Genomic DNA, 18,046 nt, shown 5'->3' with positions numbered 1-18,046 from the left:
ACACTGGTAAGCTAGAAAATTGAATAGTCCAGAATATGGCTCAGAGAGCCAAAGAGGAGGGAAAATATAAAAATGAGATTATGAGTCTAGGGGAATGACCTAAGATGCTCTCAATTCCAAAAAAGAAATACTGTAGATGAGAAGAAAAAGAAAAAGTTCCATAATTGTTGAATGATGATAGTAAACTGAAGATCCAGAAAGCCCAAGATCTTAAGCAAAAGAAATGGAAATTCTTAGTACTTCATAATGAAACTGAAGAACTTTAACCAAACAAAATAATGAAAGCAGCCAGAAAGAAAGGCAAAAGAGATCTATATAAATAATTAGACCAAAAGCTGACTTTTCAGAAACAACAGTAGGATCCAAAAGACAGTGGAGTTGTATCTTCAGTTGTCTAAGAATATTTTATTAACATGAAAGTTTTTTTTAACATATATGGAAGAATTTTTCATATGTTGTAAAAATATCATTAAAGAGGATAAATTAAAGACATTTTTAGGCAAAATACAACCTGAGGAATTTTAATACCAACCAAACTGCTCTGAAGGAAATCCCAAAGGATGCACTCAGATTAAAAAAAAGGAAATGGCCCCAGATGGAAGATCTGAGAAGTAAAATGGCTTATTAAGGTAAAAGCTTAGTAAATTTGTAGATACATTGGCTATACAAAACAGAAACTATGTCTAATGTGGGGTACTAAAAATGGTAGAATTAAAATACTAAATAAAAACAATTAATTGGCAAGGGGGATTGGCAAATCAGTTACAGCGTGCTATGATTCTGTTAGAAAAGAGGCTCTCTTAAAAGAGTTTAACTTTAGGGGCACCTGGGTGGCTCAGTGGGTTGGGGCCTCTGCCTTTGGCCCAGGTCCTGGGATCGAGCCCTGCATCAGGCTCTCTACTCAGCGAGGAGCCTTCTTCTCTCCCGCCTTCTTCTTCCCCTGCCTGCCTCTCTGCCTACTTGTGATCTCTGTCAAATAAATAAATAAAATCTTAAAAAAAAAAAAATGAGATTAACTTTAGACTCTAAATATGTTTAAGTAGCTAAGAAAACTATAGAAAACAAACAGAATGTATAATTTTCAATTAAGCAAGGGAGGTAAAACCTACATGGAATCAGAAACCAAACTTCTACATAATTTATAAATCAAAAACTTTGAAATTACTTGGGTTTGGGGCTACATGGGTGGTTCATTCAGTTGGGTGTCCAATACTTGGTTGGCTCAGGTTGTGATCTCAGGGTCATGCAATGGGGCCCCATGTCAGGCTCTGCACTCGGCACAGAGTCTGCTTGAGTTTCTCTCTCTCTTTCTCATGTGCATGCTTGTTCTCACGCTCTCTCTCTCTCTCTCAAATAAATAAATCTTAAATAAAAGATTACTTGAGTTTGAATAATGGAAGATGCTACATATCAAAACTTAAAAAGGCTGAACTTCGAGCCTTTTATTTCTTAATTTTTGTGTAACTGAATAAGCTATGCATAGATAAAGATTCCACTCACCCCTGACCTGCCAGAAAGACCTATATCCCCTCTATGTTATAAGATAGCTCTTTCTGGAACTCCCCACTATATCCCAAGAAAACCCTGGTCACAAGCTCTAGACTCCTTAGCACAGAGAAAGATTTTCTCAGACTAGGACCTCAGGGACTGAATTGTGTTATGGGGCTAGTTCTGTCTATATTACCACATAAACATGTACCTAAGGCCTCTTATAATTTCTAAATTCTAGGAGCCAAAGGAGTGGAGGTATCTACTTGTGGACCATATGTTCTGTTTTTGAGTGCAGGCTATTAGTAAACACCGGTCCTAATTTTAGATATTAGGTCTGCTGCCCTTATTTTTTTTTTTAAGATTTTTATTTATTTATTTGATAGAGAGCACAAGTAGTCAGAGAGGCAGGCAGAGAGAGAGAGAGAGAGAGAGAGGAGGAAGCAGGCTCCCTGCTGAGCAGAGAGCCCAATGCGGGGCTCAATCCCAGGACCCTGAGACCATGACCCAAGCTAAAGGCAGAGGATTTAACCCACTGAGCCACCCTGGTGCCCCTGCCCTTATTTTTTATAATAGCATCTAAATTTAAGAAGTGAAATAGCAGAATAAACACAGAAGTAATTGAAAAAAATATAGATAATAAAACAGAGAACAAATATTCAATAAAAATAAATGATAAATGAATTAAGTTGCAAAATACAAAATCAATATCCTGGAATCTGTTGAGTTTCTCTACACTGATAACAAACTAGCAGAAAGAGAATGTAAGAAAACAGTCCCATTTACAATTGCATCAAAAGGAATAAAATACCCAGGAATAAATTTAACCAAGGAGGTATAGACCTATACTCTGAAAACTGTAAGACATGGATGAAAGAAATGGAAGAAGACAAAAAGAAATGGAAAAACATTCCATGTTCATGGATTAGAAGAACAAATATTATTAAAATATCTGTACCACTCAAAGCAATCTACAGATTCAGTGCAATCTCTATCAAAATACCAAAAGTATTTTTCATAGAACAAGAACATATAATCCTAAAGTTTGTATGGAACCACAGAAAAATTGCCAAAGCAATGTTGAGAAGAAAAAACAAAGCTGGAGATATCACAATCCCAAATTTCAAGATATACTATGAAGCTGTAGTCATTAAAACAGTATGGTACTGACACAAAAATAGATACACAGGGAACAGAATAGAGAGTCCAGAAATAAGGCCACATTTTAATACTCAATCTACAGAGGCAAGAATGTACAGTGGGGAAAGACTGTCTTTTCACCTTATGGTATTGGGAAAACTGGACAGCTACATGAAAAAGAATGAAACTGGGCCACTTTCCTATACCATATTTATACTTATTTATATCTTATAAATTCAAAATAGATTAAAGACCTAAAACCATAAAACTCCTAAAAGAAAACATAGGCCATAAACTCTTGGCCTTAGCAATGTTTTTCTGGATGTGTTTCCCCAGGCAAGGGAAAACAAAAGCAAAAATAAACAATTGGGACAGCATCCAACTAAAAAGCTGTTGCACTGCAAAGGAAACCATCAACAAAATGAGAAGGCAACCTACTGAGTGGGAGAAGATTTTTACAGTCATTGATATATCTAATAAAGGGTTAATACCCAAAATATATAAAGAACTCCTGTAACTCAACACTCCAGGGGAATAAAAAATGGGGCAAAAGACCCGACTAGACATTTTTCCAAAGAAGACTTACGGATGGCCAAACGACACATGAAAAGATGCTCAATATCACTAATCATCAGGGACATGCAAATCAAAACCAGCATGAGATAGCACCTAACAACAGAATTATTTATTATTTATCATTATTTATCAAAAAGATAAATAACAAGTTTGGCAAGGATGTGAAGAATAGGAAACCCGCCTGTACTAATGGTAGAAATGTGAATCGGTACAACCACTATGGAAAACAGTATGCACGGTTCCTCAAAAAATTAAAAACAAACAGTATGATTGGTTTTACTTGCAGTAGCCAAGATATGGAAGCAGCCTCAATGTCCACTGATGAATGGACAAAGAACATGTGGTGTATATACACAATGGGATATTACTCATCCATAAAAAAGGCGGGCATCTTGCCATTCTTAACAACATACCTGAGGGCATTACGCTAAGTGAACTAAATCCAAGAAAGACAGATACCATATGAGTTCACTTTAATGTGGAATCTAAAAAACAAAACAAAGGAACAGTCAAACAGAAACAGACTCATAAATACAGGCAACAAACTGATGGTTGCCTGAGGGGATGGGAGCTGGGAGACTGGAGGAACAGGTGGACAGGATTGAGAGTTGCAAACTTCCAGAAAAAAAATAAATCGTGAGGATGAAAAGTACAATACAGGCAGTGTAGTGAGTAATATCATAGTAATTTTGTATGGTGACAGATGGTAAGTACCCTTACGGTGAGCATTTCATAATACATAATTGCAAATCACTATGTTTGTATCTAAAACTAATATAATACTGCATGTCAACTATATTCAATTAAAAATTAAAAAAAAATTTTTTTTATGATAAAGCCAAAGTTTGTTGTTTAAAGCAACTAACACATTAGGAAAATGCAAATCAGCACCAAAATGAGATACCACCTCACCCATGAGGATAGCTATTTAACAAACAAAAAGAACAACAACAACAACAAGAAAAAAAACAAAACAGAAAATTACAAGTGTTGGTGAGAATGTGGAGAAATGGGAACCCTTGTGCATTACTGTTAAGAATATAAAATGGCAAGCAGTATAATGGTTCCGTAAAAAGTTAAACATAATAATCATATAATTTAACAATCCACTTCTGGGTATATACCCCTAAAGAAGTGAAAACAGGGACTCAAACAGGTATTTGTACACCCATGTTCATAGCAGTGTTATTTATAATATGTGGAAGGAAGTCATATGTCCACCAGTGAATGAATGGGTAAGGAAAATGTGGTGTATAATACAATGAAATGGAGTATTAATCAGCCTTATAAAAGAATGAAATTCTCACAGACGCTACAAAATGGGTGGTGGGTATTGACATTATACCAAATGAGATACTCAGTCACAAAACAAATACTGTATATGATTCAATTTATATGAGGTACTTAGAGTAGTCAGATTCGTAGATTCACAAAGTGAATGTGAGGATATTATGAAGATACGTGTATTCTTTCATAGGTACATTGTGAAGATATTAATTCGCTCTTACTGATCTTTAGAGGCAGTACAATTATAATTAGAATTCCAGTGAGGTTTTCATACAATTTCATAACCTTATTCTAAGATGTATGTAGAAGAACAAAATGCCACAAACGTTTGTGCCATTTCTGTATGGGTCTTACCCTTCTAGACAGTAAGACAAAACCAGAACAATTAAAACAGCATAGAAAAAATTAAAAATTGAATCCTTTCCTCACACCATAGACTAAAATTAAGTCCATGCAAATTTAGACTTAAATGTGAAAGGCAAAATAAATACAACTTACAGAAAATACTTTGGGAGAGACTGTCTTTATGATCTTAGAGAAGGATTTCTTTTTTTTTTTTTTTAAGATTTTATTTATTTATTTGACAGAGATCCCAAGGAGGCAGAGAGGCAGGCAGAGAGAGAGGAGGAAGCAGGCTCCCTGCTAAGCAGAGAGCCTGATGTGGGGCTCGATCCCAGGACCCTGGGATCATGACCTGAGCCAAAGGCAGAGGCTTTAACCCACCGAGCCATCCAGGTGCCCCTAGAGAAGGATTTCTTAAAGAAGACCCAGAAAGCACAGACAATAAAAGATTGATAACCTTAGCTGCATTAAAACTAGCAACTTTCATTCTTGAAAAGACAACATAAAGAGAGTAAAATGACAAGCACGAGCTGGGAAAAGATTTTTGCAACTTGTATCAGTGAAGAGGGATTCATAGCTATGACATACACAGTGAACTCTCACAGGTCGATAAAGGAAACACAAACAACCCGTAGAAAAATGAGCAAAAACCAAACACTCATGACACAGAAGAACATTAATAGCCAGTAAATGTATTTTAAAAACACTCAACTGCTGTAAGCAGAGAGGCACAAATTAAGAAAACGGAGTAGCACAGATGGCTTTGTGAATCTGTAGAAGTTGGGCCTTTGCACATCTTGTGACTCCAAAATTCTCCTCTCTCTCACACTCTCTCTCGGATAAATAAGTAAAATCTTAAAAAAAAAATTTGCACATATTATGATTCTATTTACATGAAGTAGAAAACTAACAATATATCATTTAGGTATATAGATACTAAAACTGTAACAAAAAGCATGCCAATAACCCAAAATTGAGGATAATAGTTATGTTGGTAGAAGGGGTGAAAGGGAAGGGAAGGGTATGTGTGTGCTTGAGAAAAGGCCACTGTGAGCTTCTAAGGTACTTTTTGGTGCTTATTCCTTTAGCTAGATGGCAGGTGCATGATTATGCATGCTGCTTTGAAACTACATATTTGTTGTTTGCGTTTGTTCCTGTGTAAACTGAGAGGCAGCATAGTCCTGGTGCTTACTAGCATGGAACTGAGTCAGACTGCCTGAGTCCAAATCCTGGTTCTGCCCCTTTCTAGACTTGTGTTTCTTAACCTCTCAGTGCCTCAGCTTCCTCCTCTGTGAAATGGGGGTTCCGACAGTACTGACTTCATGCATCTCTGTAAAGTGAAGTGCCTACTAATCACTAAGCAGTAATGGGTATTTATTGTTGTTACTCTGTGTTTGATGCTGTTTTTCTATGTTTCATATATTTCCCAATGAAAAATATTCCTTTAGGAAAAAAGTGAAGTGAGGCTGTTTCTCTCTTCCTTGACTTGTTTGGTATCCAGTTATTTGGATTCTCTCTCTTTTTTAAAAGATTTTATTTATTTATTTGACAGAGACACAGCGAAAGAGGGAACACAAGCAGGGGGAGTGGGAGAGGGAGAGGCAGGCTTCCCGCTGCCAAGCAGAGAGCTTGATGTGGGGCTCGATCCCAGGACCCTGGGATCATGACCTGAGCCGAAGGCAGAGGCTTAACGACTGAGCCACCGAGGTGCCTCTGGATTCTTTTATTTGAGCTTAAATTAATTTTTCTCCTGTTGGGCTTTTAGTTTTAATCTGTGTTTTATATCCTGCTTGTTAGCAACATTCTGACTGGTTTTCTCTACTGTGATTATTTTTATAAAGCTTTGCAAAGCCAGCTGACAGGTATGAGTGCGAAGGCACCACTTTTTTTTTTTTTTTTTTTTTTTAATCTCTCCGGGCTGGCTTGGTTTTGCTTACCAGCCCATCTCTCTCCATGGCAACAAATCTGCCCTCCAGGGATTGGTATAACCTACGGACAGTGTTGTCGCTGGGCAGGTGCACACCCGGTGAAAGCGGGCTCCAGGGTTCCAAGAACTGCTGCCTTCAGAGGCCGGCTTTTGAGGGATTTCTGTGGAACAAACAGGGCAGTAAAGAAAAGGGTTTTGGGTCTGCCTTTCAGGGAAGATGGCAAACCAAAGCCTAAGAAAGACTTCTGTATCCAGTAGATGAATGAGTGAAAGGGAAGTTTGTAAGATAAGCACCGTTTTATTGGTAAGAAGGAGAATACTGGGCGGGAGATCAGAACAAATTCTGGTTGGCTTTTGAGACCTTAATCAAGGAAGACCTTATAGGCAGAGGTTTCTCCTTGGCCACATAACTCCCATTCAGATTCAGTCATTTAGGAAATAGTACTCAGGACATGTTTTATAAGCCATGGTCTGCTGGGTGTTGGGGAAGAAACCTGGGAAGCAAACAAACCTGGCTCCTGCCCTCTGGGAGTTTAGAGTCTAGAAGGCGTTATGGACACTTAAGGAAGTTACTGTAAAAGTGATTAAAGGCAGCCAAGCCCAGAGGGGGATAGCCAAGAAAGCATCCCACAGGAAGGGGTGTCTAACCTTAGACCTGGAGAGCAAATGAGGAGGCGGGAGGGCAGGACAGGGGAAGGGCAAGGTGCGGCTGGGGAGGGAGGACAGGGTGCAGTCGAGGAAGCGGGTGTCAGGGTGGCTGACTGGGCTGAGTGTAGGGTGCTGTCCACACACCAGGTGTGAGAGGCAAATAGGCCGTGAGTGGCCGACCCTAGGAACTCACAAGATTTTTTTTTTTTTTAAGAATTTATTTCTTTGGCAGAGAGCAAGCAAGAGATCACCAACAGAGAAAGGGGCAGAGGAGGAGGGAGAAGCAGGCCTCCAGCTGAGCAGGGAGCCCAATGTGGGGCCCAATCCCCAGGACCTTGGGATCATGATCTGAGCCGAAGGCAGACGCTTAACCAACTGAGCCACCCAGGCACCCCAGGAACTCACCAGATTAATGAATGTGGAAATTAGTTTAGGAAAGGAAGTCTATAATAATGACAGGAAGTGTATGTAATTCTATTCATTCCATAATCCATAATCAGCAAAACGCCTATCTAATCTGATGGTGAAAGCACAAAATGTGGGTTTTTTCTCTACCCCCTTTGCTCCTCTGTAGTTAAACTATGCTAGGAAATCAGAAAAACTGAATTTATTTCACACTCATGGCATAGAAGTGATAAACTTTTCTCTTTCACGGGCGACCTATTTGTACATATTCTGTGTGTGATTTGGGAGCTGAGCCCCACACTTGTGCCCTGGAGGAGTGTCTCTTTGTGCGGCCCATGGAGAGCTCGGTCCCAAAGGCCGTGGTAGGGGGTTGTTCCAACTGGGAGCTGTTCTGATCTTCCTATGCTATTGAAATACGAGGGAAGGTCATCCTAATGAATTTTAGTCAAAGTTGTAATGTCTGTGAGGAGGCAGGACCCACTTTATAACCACAGAGGTTCTGTGGGCTCTTCCTTGGCCAGAAGGTTCACTTCTCCCCACATGTATAGCCCAGGACCAAAGGTTTACCTATTTGATCATGTTGGAAGGTGGGGCCTGGCTAGTTGGTTGGCTTGCTTGCTTTCTTTTCTTTCTCTTTCTCCCTTTCTTCCTTCCTCTTTCTTTCTTTCTTTCCTCGTTTCCTTTCTTTCCTTCCTCCTTTCTTTTTCTTTTTTTCTTTTCTTTTGCTTGGAGTATGCCCTGAAGTAGAGCAGAGCTGGTCCTTCTGTGTGTCCATAGTGGGGTTACGCTTGGAACTGTTCACAGGCAGTATTCCAAGCTAGCACTTGAGTTGGGTGGTTGGAACTCATGGAGGTTGGGCTACACAACTTGTAGTTCTCTGTAATACCAGGAAGATTCTCTACTGAGGCCTAAACATCCTGCACAATTTGGAAAGGCTTCTGGGGAAAGGGCTGGAAGGGGTTTTCTGAGGCCGAGGGGACTGACTTGTCCCCTCTTGTCAAAATTTAGTGGTAGAAAATTCAGTGGTAGATCTCCTATGATGAATATTCAAAATAGAGGCAAGTGTGTAAACATTCAAAGAGGATGCTTAATATTCTGTCAGAAAGTAATAAATTGTCAATATGACTGAGGGGGAAGGGCAGGAGCAAAGCCGGAGGGAACTAGGGCTGAAGAACGGTTCACCAAACATGAGAGCACAGTGTGCAGTCACCTTCCAAATGCCATGGCAATTTTGCCCAAAAATCTTGCCCAAAACCTGTCTGTGGAAACCTCCTCTTTGTAACATGGACCTACTGACCCTCGGTCCCCCTGTCATGACATGCAAGGGGCTTTTTATGAGCTCTTAAATCTGTAGGCACCAATACACCATAAATTCCACAAAGCGTTTCCCTAACAAGAGAAGTCGTCTTGGGGCACCCAAGTGGCTCCGTCAGTTAAGCGTCTGCCTTCGGCTCAGGCCATGATCCCAAGTCCTGGGATTGAGCCCCGAACCCCAATTGGGCTCCCTCTCAGCGGGGAGTCTGCTTCTCCCTCTCCCTCTGCTGCTCCCCCTGTTTGTGGAGAGAACACACATGCACTTTCTCTCTGCTAAATAAATCTTCACAAAAGAGAGAGAGAACCCTCACTGATGGTCACACTCTAGATGGTGTTCTTCACATCCATGCTCTCTGAGATTCAGATCTGTGTGCGTCCTTGAGGAAGAGATTCCTCCGTAGGAAGTTAACGCGCAAAACCGCCATTGACACGGACAGCAGCCCATGCGGGCAACTATTAATTGGTAGTTGGTATTTTCTTGATAATGTGAAATTTATTTTGGCTAAAGATGAAAGCTCTTTTTATGAAATCTTTCCGTGAATTAGCTGAACTAATTTCTACCAGCACTGCATGGTTTTGAAAAACTATGCCTCAAATGCAAAAAGGAAGGGTTCCCCCATCGCCCCCCCAATATCAATTACATGTTTGAAGAACAAATTTGTGAGTGCTTGATCTGCTATTTGAAGACCAGATAAAATCTGCATTTGGGGTTTTTGTTTTGTTTTGTTTTGTTTTTTGCAGTGTCTGGCATATTTAGAACCATGGGAAGTGGGAAGTCAGTCTGTGACCCTGCCTTTAACGGTCTCTGAACAGAACACCATCAGGCCCCTCTGCCCTTCCTCACGGCTCTTTCTGTGGCCGCCGGAGTGGAGCTGTGTGGCACTTAGTTGGAATATCAGGGCATTTTAAAGGGCTTGCCAGGGGGAGATTGTGAAGGGAATGTTCTTTTGCTGCCTTTCATGTTGAAATTTTGCTATTTGGGAAACAAATGAAAATAAACACACACCACGTAAGGAACTGGGGTGGGGGTTTTGGGGCTGGTGCCAGGGGCAGAGGGGCTGGAGGAGGCCCGGCAGGTGTTCTTGCCCTCTCCTGTGTCTCCTGTGGGTGTGGGCAGCTCTTCTGGGTCTGTGGCCTTGTACCTGCTGGCACATTAACCCCTCATGTACACAATGGCCATGTCACAGAGCTGTCATTATTCCAGTGTCTCAGGAACTCCCACCTGAGTGGAATCCGTGCACCCCGGGCCCGGGGACGGAAGTGGTCGTGAGTGGCTTCAGTGAGTTTAGAGGCAGACAAGGGACCGGTGTGGTTCAGCTCCCAGGAGTGAGCCTGAGAGATGCCTCCTCCTGGGATGAGTTGCCCAGGTCCAAATACAGTAAGAAAGCCCTCTCCAAGCCGCCCCTCAGCCCCAACCCACCTGGTCACCATAGAGCCCTGCCCATGTTTGAAAGCTTGGGAGGGCTTTTCTACCTCTTAAATTTCAAAGGCCTACTCAGAATGCAAAGAAGATTCCTCCTCCTGTTCCCATCACACTCTATTACTGCTGGGCATCAGCAGATGGAGGCAGCCTTTTATATGCAAATATTTGGAACCCATTAATTCCCCAGTTCCTGCCACCTCCCTCCCTCTTGTGAGACCCTGATCTGTACCATCTAAATGGCAAATAGCAGTTCCCACCCAACTGGAACTATTAAAGCCTTTAAGGCATGGTGATAGCCTGAGGCCTGAAATGGACGTAGCTTTGACACCAGTGCTGATTCAAATGCGGTCTCTCTGAGAAACATGCTCTCTAAGAGGTGGATGACGGAAGGCAAATCCCTTGGGGAAGAGAAAGATATTTTACGATTAATGAGGAAAATGATAACAGACGTGTACTGACCTCCCACCAAGTGCCGAGGCGGTGCTGGGGGCTCTGTGGAAGGATCTTAATCGTTCTTTGCAGGAGCCTTTGAGGTCTGCCCTGTCATCATTCCAGATTTATAAGTAAGAAAAGAAGGGCTCCAAGAGGCTCTGGAATTTGAGTGCCCAAGTGGGCCATGGTAAAACCATGATTGGACCCTAGGCAACCCCCACACACACCCGGAGCCCCTTTGTGTGCTCTGCTGAGGAGGTGAAAGAAGTAGGAACTGCCACAGAAACGGCGGGGACAACAGAGACAATTGAGGATTTATGGGTCTCCTTCCATTCTGTCAGTGCCGCTGTGAAAGAGCTTCTGGCCTTCCCATAGTCCTTCAGCCCTCTTCCTCTCTTTGTTTTCCTCCCTCCCCTGCTGTCCTTTCCCTGCTCCCTCCTGCCGGAGCCCGAAGAAGCCTCTGAGCCAAGCCCTGTGCCTTGTGCCAAGTTAGCTCCCTCCCTGGCAGCCATTTCTTTCAGCAGAACTTTGCTGATCAATATTGAAAGTTGCGGCCAGAGAAGAAAAATGTTCTCAAAATACAAAACTTGTCTCCCAGGGAGATTCTTTCTTAAAAGAGAGCGAGTCCTTCAAACTGCTCCAGCAGTTCTCTCAAGCGTTCTGACCAAGCATTCTGAATAAAGCATCCAGGAACGGCCCTTCCTTTGTCTGCTCCATATCCAGCTTCCAGAATGGCCAGGCTCTTCCGCCGCCTCACAGCCTCAGCCCGTGTTAAATGGAATCTGCTTCCCTGTCACTGTCTTCAGCTGTGCCATATTCTTCTTTGCTCCTCTCCTGTATATTTTTGTACTCACATTTCAAGTTTTAACTCCGTCTGTGGCACATGTCTGCCCTTGTGCTGAGTCTCAGTACCAAAATCTGTAGAGCTCTCCCGTTTTACTGCTACATTTAGCAATCTCTTTCGTAGTCTCCAAACCAGGCAGACTTTGTCAGGTAGAAATAGGAAGAAAACCAAATAGGAGTGGGGATACTGAGTTCTTTTTGTCCAGAGAAAGTTGTTTCCTCTTGTACTAGTTTTGATATAAAGCAACCTTACAAATGGTTTCATGCCTGGGGCAAGTTGGCTCTTGAATATGGATGCCAGTGGATTTTGAAATGATGACCAGCCTGACTGAATACTGGAGTTCAGTTATAAACCGTCTCCCAAGAACTGGTTTCTGGAGTTCTGTTGAGTTGATCATTTATGAGGAAAGCTCCTACAAGTGCCCTCATTTTACCTGAATGTTATTTCTAACTTCATTTCAGGACTGGATCTCCTATAGCCTGAAAGAAATGTCAGGGAATTGGTCTTAAAGAGTTCAGCTGTACTGTTAAGTCACTGAATACAGCCTCTACTCAGTCCCCTTCAGTTATCCACACAGGCTGCTTTTACAGAGGGGTTACCACACTCATCAGAGAAGTCTGGCAAAGAGAAATCACGTGGAGGAATCTGAGCTCCTGGCAACAGTGTTGGAAGAAGTGATCCTAGGCATTATCCCTAAGCCTCCCACTCAGGTCGGGGCTATCCTTCCCTGACGCACATGGATACATGGATGACGGCAAGAACCTGATGAAACTGAAGTTCTTTGAGGAGGGTATATGGTTGGGTAGACTCACCATACAGGAAGTGGGAAGTTAAACTTCACACCACTCCTGTGTTATGAAAATGCTAAACCAAGAAATTACATGTTCTACAGTTGGAAAAACCCATAGTGTTTCCTAGTAAAAGCAAATTTTAAAGGCTCTCTGTAACCTAGGGCACAGAGTTAGCAATCCTACCAAAGAGAAACATCTTCAAACCCACTGTGAGAAAGAATAACTAGACACAATGGAGCCTTCTCTCTACCTCTCCAAAGAAAACCCAGTAGAACAGGTTGAAACTTTAAACTTGCACAGATAGAACCACAGGCATGAAGAGCTGAATTTGGAAAACAACCAAATGGAAATTCACAATGGGGTTAAAGTATATCACTAAAATAAAGTTACCATAGTTCACCCTTGAATAACATGGGCTTCAACTGCATTAGTCCACTTACACATGGATTTTTTTGGACAAAGTACTTTAAATGTGTTTCAATAATGTTTTCTGTAGCTTACTTTATTGTAAGAATATAGTAAGTATAATAAGTATAACATAACAAATATGTATTAACTGACTGTTTATGTCATCAGTAAAGTGTCTGGGCAACAATAAGCTATTAGTAGTTAAGTTTTTGGAGACCCAGAAATTATACTTGGATTTTTTACTGTGATTGATGATTGGTGTCCCTTAACCTCCATGTTTTTGAAGAGTTAACTGTACTGAATGGACTGAAGAGTAAACTGCTAAAACAGGAATTAGTGAATTTATAGAAATCAAAAGAGAAAAAAGAAGACACAAAAGAAGTGGAAATCTGGAAGGCAAAATGGGGAAGGTCTAATAGGAGAAAATATTAAAAAAAAAAATAGAGTGCAAGCAATATTCAAAAAGTTCTCAGTTGAAGAACTTTCCATAACCAAAGAAATATCCTCTTATTTAAAGGAGCAAAACAGATTCTCAACCATGACAGATAAAAAGGAATCCTCATTTTTATGTCTTGCATTGTTATGTCTTTTCAAAAAGCACAGAAGTTAGTATATTAATTTATTTACATAGTTATGGATTATAAATGATAATAATTACTAATAGAGGCTTAAAAAAAGATGAAATTCAACTACCTGGCAGTAACACGGATGATGATAGAAGGCATTCTAAGATCCCTTTATTTTCAATTGTTATCGATTGTTATTTATTGTTATCAATTGTATGTAACTTCATACAATTGATAATAATAGTAAAAACTTTAAAAGTTACCAATGAGAAGATTTTTTTTTTTTTAACTTGACAGAGAGAGACAGCAAGAAAGGGACCACAAGCAGGGGGAGTGGGAGAGGGAGAAGCAGGCTTACCACTGAGCAGGGAGCCCGACATGGGGCTCCATCCCAGGACCCTGGGATCTTGAACTGAGTTGAAGGCAGACGCTTAATGACTGAGGCACCCAGGCACCCCAAGATATTTCCTTATAAAGAAATATCTTCTCAGTAAGAGAAGTCACAATAAATGAAATATTATCTCTAAAATGCTGAAAATAATAGTCAATCCAGAATTCTATACCCAATAAAGCTACCAGGCAAGATTAAAAACAAAAGCAAAAGATTTTTGTGGTCCAAAGACTGGAGTGAGTTTAATCCTTCTCAGACCATTGTTGAAAGAATTTCTAAAAATGGACTTCAACAGAAAAAAAAATCAAATCCAGAAGGAAGGAATGGATTTCAAAAAGCACAGAAGTTAGTATATTAATTTATTTACATAGTTATTGATTGTAAATGATAATAATGACTAATAGAGGCTTAAAAAAAGATGAAATTCAACTACCTGGCAGTAACACAGATGATGATAGAAGGCATTCTAAGATCCCTTTATTTTCTGAAGGAGGACATAATACTGATTAACCTATGTATTAAAAACTTAAGCATAAGTGCTAAAATGATAGAAATTAACTATCACTTCTAAACCAGTAGAGGGAGGGAAAGGTATTAAAGCAATCAACCTGACAGAAAGCAAGAATGAAGAAAAACATAATCAGAAAACACACAGGAATTTATATATATTTATATGTATTAGTGATGGCAGAAATAACCTCAGGTGTATCTGTTTTTATAATAAATATAGCTTATATCTTAATAACTATGAGATTAGATTTTAATTAGCCATGTACCACTAATGAAATACACTTTAAAATACAAAGTTTAGAAGTCCTACTCAGTCTTGTGGATTTTATCATCGAAAAATGACCATCTTTTCTTGCCCAAGATCACATAAACTCAGGATGATAGAGGGGCAAGTCCCATTTCAGAAGTGAAAATAGGTGTTTATTGATGAATTCTTAAGTCTTCACTGGGGCCTCCCAAGGAACTTAAGAAGCATCAGAGAGAAGAGCTTGTGGCATGTGTCATGAAAGCTCAGATGCAGAACTGGGGTGTGTGGAATGGAGCGAAAGCTGTTTACCCCCTGAACTCCCTCTCCTACCCCACCCCAAAAAAGGAGAATTCAGAAAGACAGGAGACATCATAGGTAAAGAAGATGGTCAGTGGTATCTGCTGGAGCAAGGTTGAGCTGAACAAGTACTGAGAGGAAGCTTTTAGGTCAAGGTGTAAGAGGCCAGATGAGTGAGGTGTAGTGGCCCCACTGGTAAGAGATTAAGGAGGAAAAGGGAAGAAATTGAAGAAGCAAAAATGGATTTCTGTCTCAAGAAGTTCAGCACCTAAGGGAAGACAGAATGGATGGTAAAGAGAAATTCAGGCTCAAGGGAAGTTATCTTGGAATAGGCAATAACCACTTTTAAGAATAAAACCTTAATTATCTAGAGCCCTCGGGAAATGAGTTTCCTGGGTAACCATCTTTTCTAGGTGACCTAATGCTGCTTTTTAAAATACCACTGCTAATTTTGACCATTTTTTAAATACTCCGCGTCACCAGCAGTGGCAGCATCAGGGTGGTCTCTTGCCTCGAACTAAGGGTGACCCTCCTTTGTGACTTCTTCGTCTCACCTTGTTTTGATCTCTGTCGCTGCCCCACGGCCACAGACCCACAGAGGCCCACAGGGTGGTTGGCCTCTTCTAGGCTAGCCATAGAGAGCTGGCTTGAGTCTTTTCTCTGTTTTTTGACATCTTGGAGCATCTTTCTTTTACTGTCAGCCATCTATTACCGTAACTTGCCATCATTTTCTCCGTCTGGCATGCTCTTGAGCTGGGTGAAGGTGTGTTCAGCCCAGAGAGATGAATCTACTTGGTATTGACTCAGCCAGGTTTCTTCAGTTGAAAGGCTAAAGTCTGGACCACCGCAGTCAATCACCAGGATAATCAACCACTGAGATCGTTGGCAGCCTTTCCTGACGTGGTTCTATCTCACAGACACAATTTAATATAAACCCCAGAGTCCTCTGGGGTGAGCATCTGAGAAACGCTTCTGAATATAGTATAAGTTGCAATGTGTGGATTTGGAGACATCTATTTGGCTCTTTAGCCAGAGGCCTCTCTGGACTCCTTTCTGTTTATTTCCTGATCTCAGCAGGGGAGCCCTCCAAAGGGGCTAACTGGCTGCATCTTCCCTCAAATGCAACTGAAGACATTTCCACGCAAAGCTGGTAATTCTCTCCATTCGGGTAGAAAAGGGTGCCTCTGCTCCCCACCCACCAGCCACCCTCCAGGAGGAAAAGCATTTATTTGGTATTCACTCATATAGCCTCTCCTCTGCCACCTGTAGTGTGTCCTGCACTCCTCCCCTCTGCCTGGGCTGCAAGAAAACTTGCGTCTCAAGGACTTTATGTCCTGGTATCTTAATCCTAAGATCATTTGCTGCAGAGTTTGGTCTTAAATATTATAACGATAGGCTGGATGCCAGCTGCTTATTTTATTTAATTTTTTTATTTTTATTTTATTTTATTTCTGCCAGTCTCCTTTAGTAGGAGACTGAGTAAATCCATAAAGGGTCTTAACAGAAGAAATAGAAGAGCCTTCTGGTGTTCCAAATTCCATAAAAATCACAGTCCTGAGGGCAAGGCAGAGATATTCCCAAGTAGGGAAAAGCCACTGGTAACAACAGGGTGGTCTGTTGTTAAAAGTCTGTCGTGAAAGCCTTCCAAGAAGCCTTCCTTACAGGGTGACATTTATTATCTTGGTGATTTATCCGAGGCTAGCTTTTAGCTTTTTGGGTTCAGAAACAGGTTTAATCAACATAACAAAGAACAGATTCATTGTCAGAGCTGGGCTTACCCTAACCAAGCTTACAAAATTGATCTGGAAACTGAGATGCCAGTTGACATTTATATGGAGAAATATAAGTGACTGATACTCTTGGAGTACAGTAACTGGCTCATTCCTTCCCTGTAGGCAGGCCTACACAAGGAGCCCGATCAGAATCGGGTTATTTGGTGAAATCAGAGTTAACGGTGAATCATGTTGTTGTTGTTGTTTTAAAGATTTTATTTATTTATTTGACAGAGAGAAATAGCAAGTAGATGGAGAGGCAGGCAGAGAGAGAGAGAGGGGAGCAGACTCCCCGCCGAGCAGAGAGCCCGATGCGGGACTTGATCCCAGGACCCTGAGATCATGACCTGAGCCGAAGGCAGTGGCTTAACTCACTGAGCCACCCAGGCCCCCCCCAACGGTGAATCATGTTTAATGTCATAGGCTGAGAGAGTCATTCATCCATACTAAATATGGTCCTACCAGCAGAACTAAATCTCTTTGAAGTCTGTCAGCGAAGACTGTCTCTGATCAGTATTTGGATAGCCACCTGCCAATGTTTTGGTCTCAGTTTTTTATGCCTCAAGGCCAACCCAGGCCCACACCCACCACAATCCCCTCCCACACTGGTTTTTAGATATTAATGTTTCCCACTAGCTAATGATGTAGTACTTTTTTTTTTTTTAAGATTTTATTTATTTATTTGACAGAGAGAAATCACAAGTAGACGGAGAGGCAGGCAGAGAGAGAGAGGGAAGCAGGCTCCCTGCTGTGCAGAGAGCCCGATGCGGGACTCGATCCCAGGACCCTGAGATCATGACCTGAGCCGAAAGCAGCGGCTTAACCCACTGAGCCACCCAGGCGCCCGATGTGTAGTACTTCTTTTTCCTTAAGTTTAAATCTCTGTGAGCAATCTTATTTTCAAATTCTTGGAGCACCACCCCCACTAAACCTACATTGATCAAGAAGAGAGTGTGGCATTAATAAGAGTGGGTAGATAGCCCGTCCACACCAAGGTTTATCAGTCCGTTCCCAAACACCTTCACATTTGTACTGTATTCCTATGCTACATGTACTATTAATGTTTTTATTTAAATCGACCCACTTTTTTAAAAACAATTTTATTGGGCACTTGGGTGGCTCAGTTGGGTGAGCAGTTGTCTCTGGCTTGAGTTGTGATCCCCGAGTCCTGGGATCAAGTCGAGCATCGGGCTCCCTGCTTAGCAGGGAGTCTGCTTCTCCCTCTGACCCTTCCCCTT

At 41.4% G+C, this 18,046-nt stretch overlaps 1 protein-coding gene and 1 long non-coding RNA gene across 3 annotated transcripts in view; one reads left to right on the top strand and one right to left on the bottom strand.

The window, feature by feature from the left end:
* Positions 1-18,046, bottom strand: part of LOC309870393 — a 91,238-nt gene that overhangs the window by 23,122 nt on the left and 50,070 nt on the right. The gene's annotated exons all lie outside the window — the stretch shown is intronic.
* The window catches only part of PPM1H (protein phosphatase, Mg2+/Mn2+ dependent 1H), a 257,949-nt gene that overhangs the window by 234,650 nt on the left and 5,253 nt on the right, over positions 1-18,046 (top strand). The window lies entirely within an intron of this gene.

Source organism: Mustela nivalis (genome assembly GCF_964662115.1).
Source record: "Mustela nivalis genome assembly, chromosome: 7".
Classification (NCBI taxonomy): Eukaryota; Metazoa; Chordata; class Mammalia; order Carnivora; family Mustelidae; genus Mustela; species Mustela nivalis.
The sequence above is the reverse complement of the archived record's forward strand: the minus strand, read 5'-3'. Positions and strand labels throughout refer to the sequence as shown.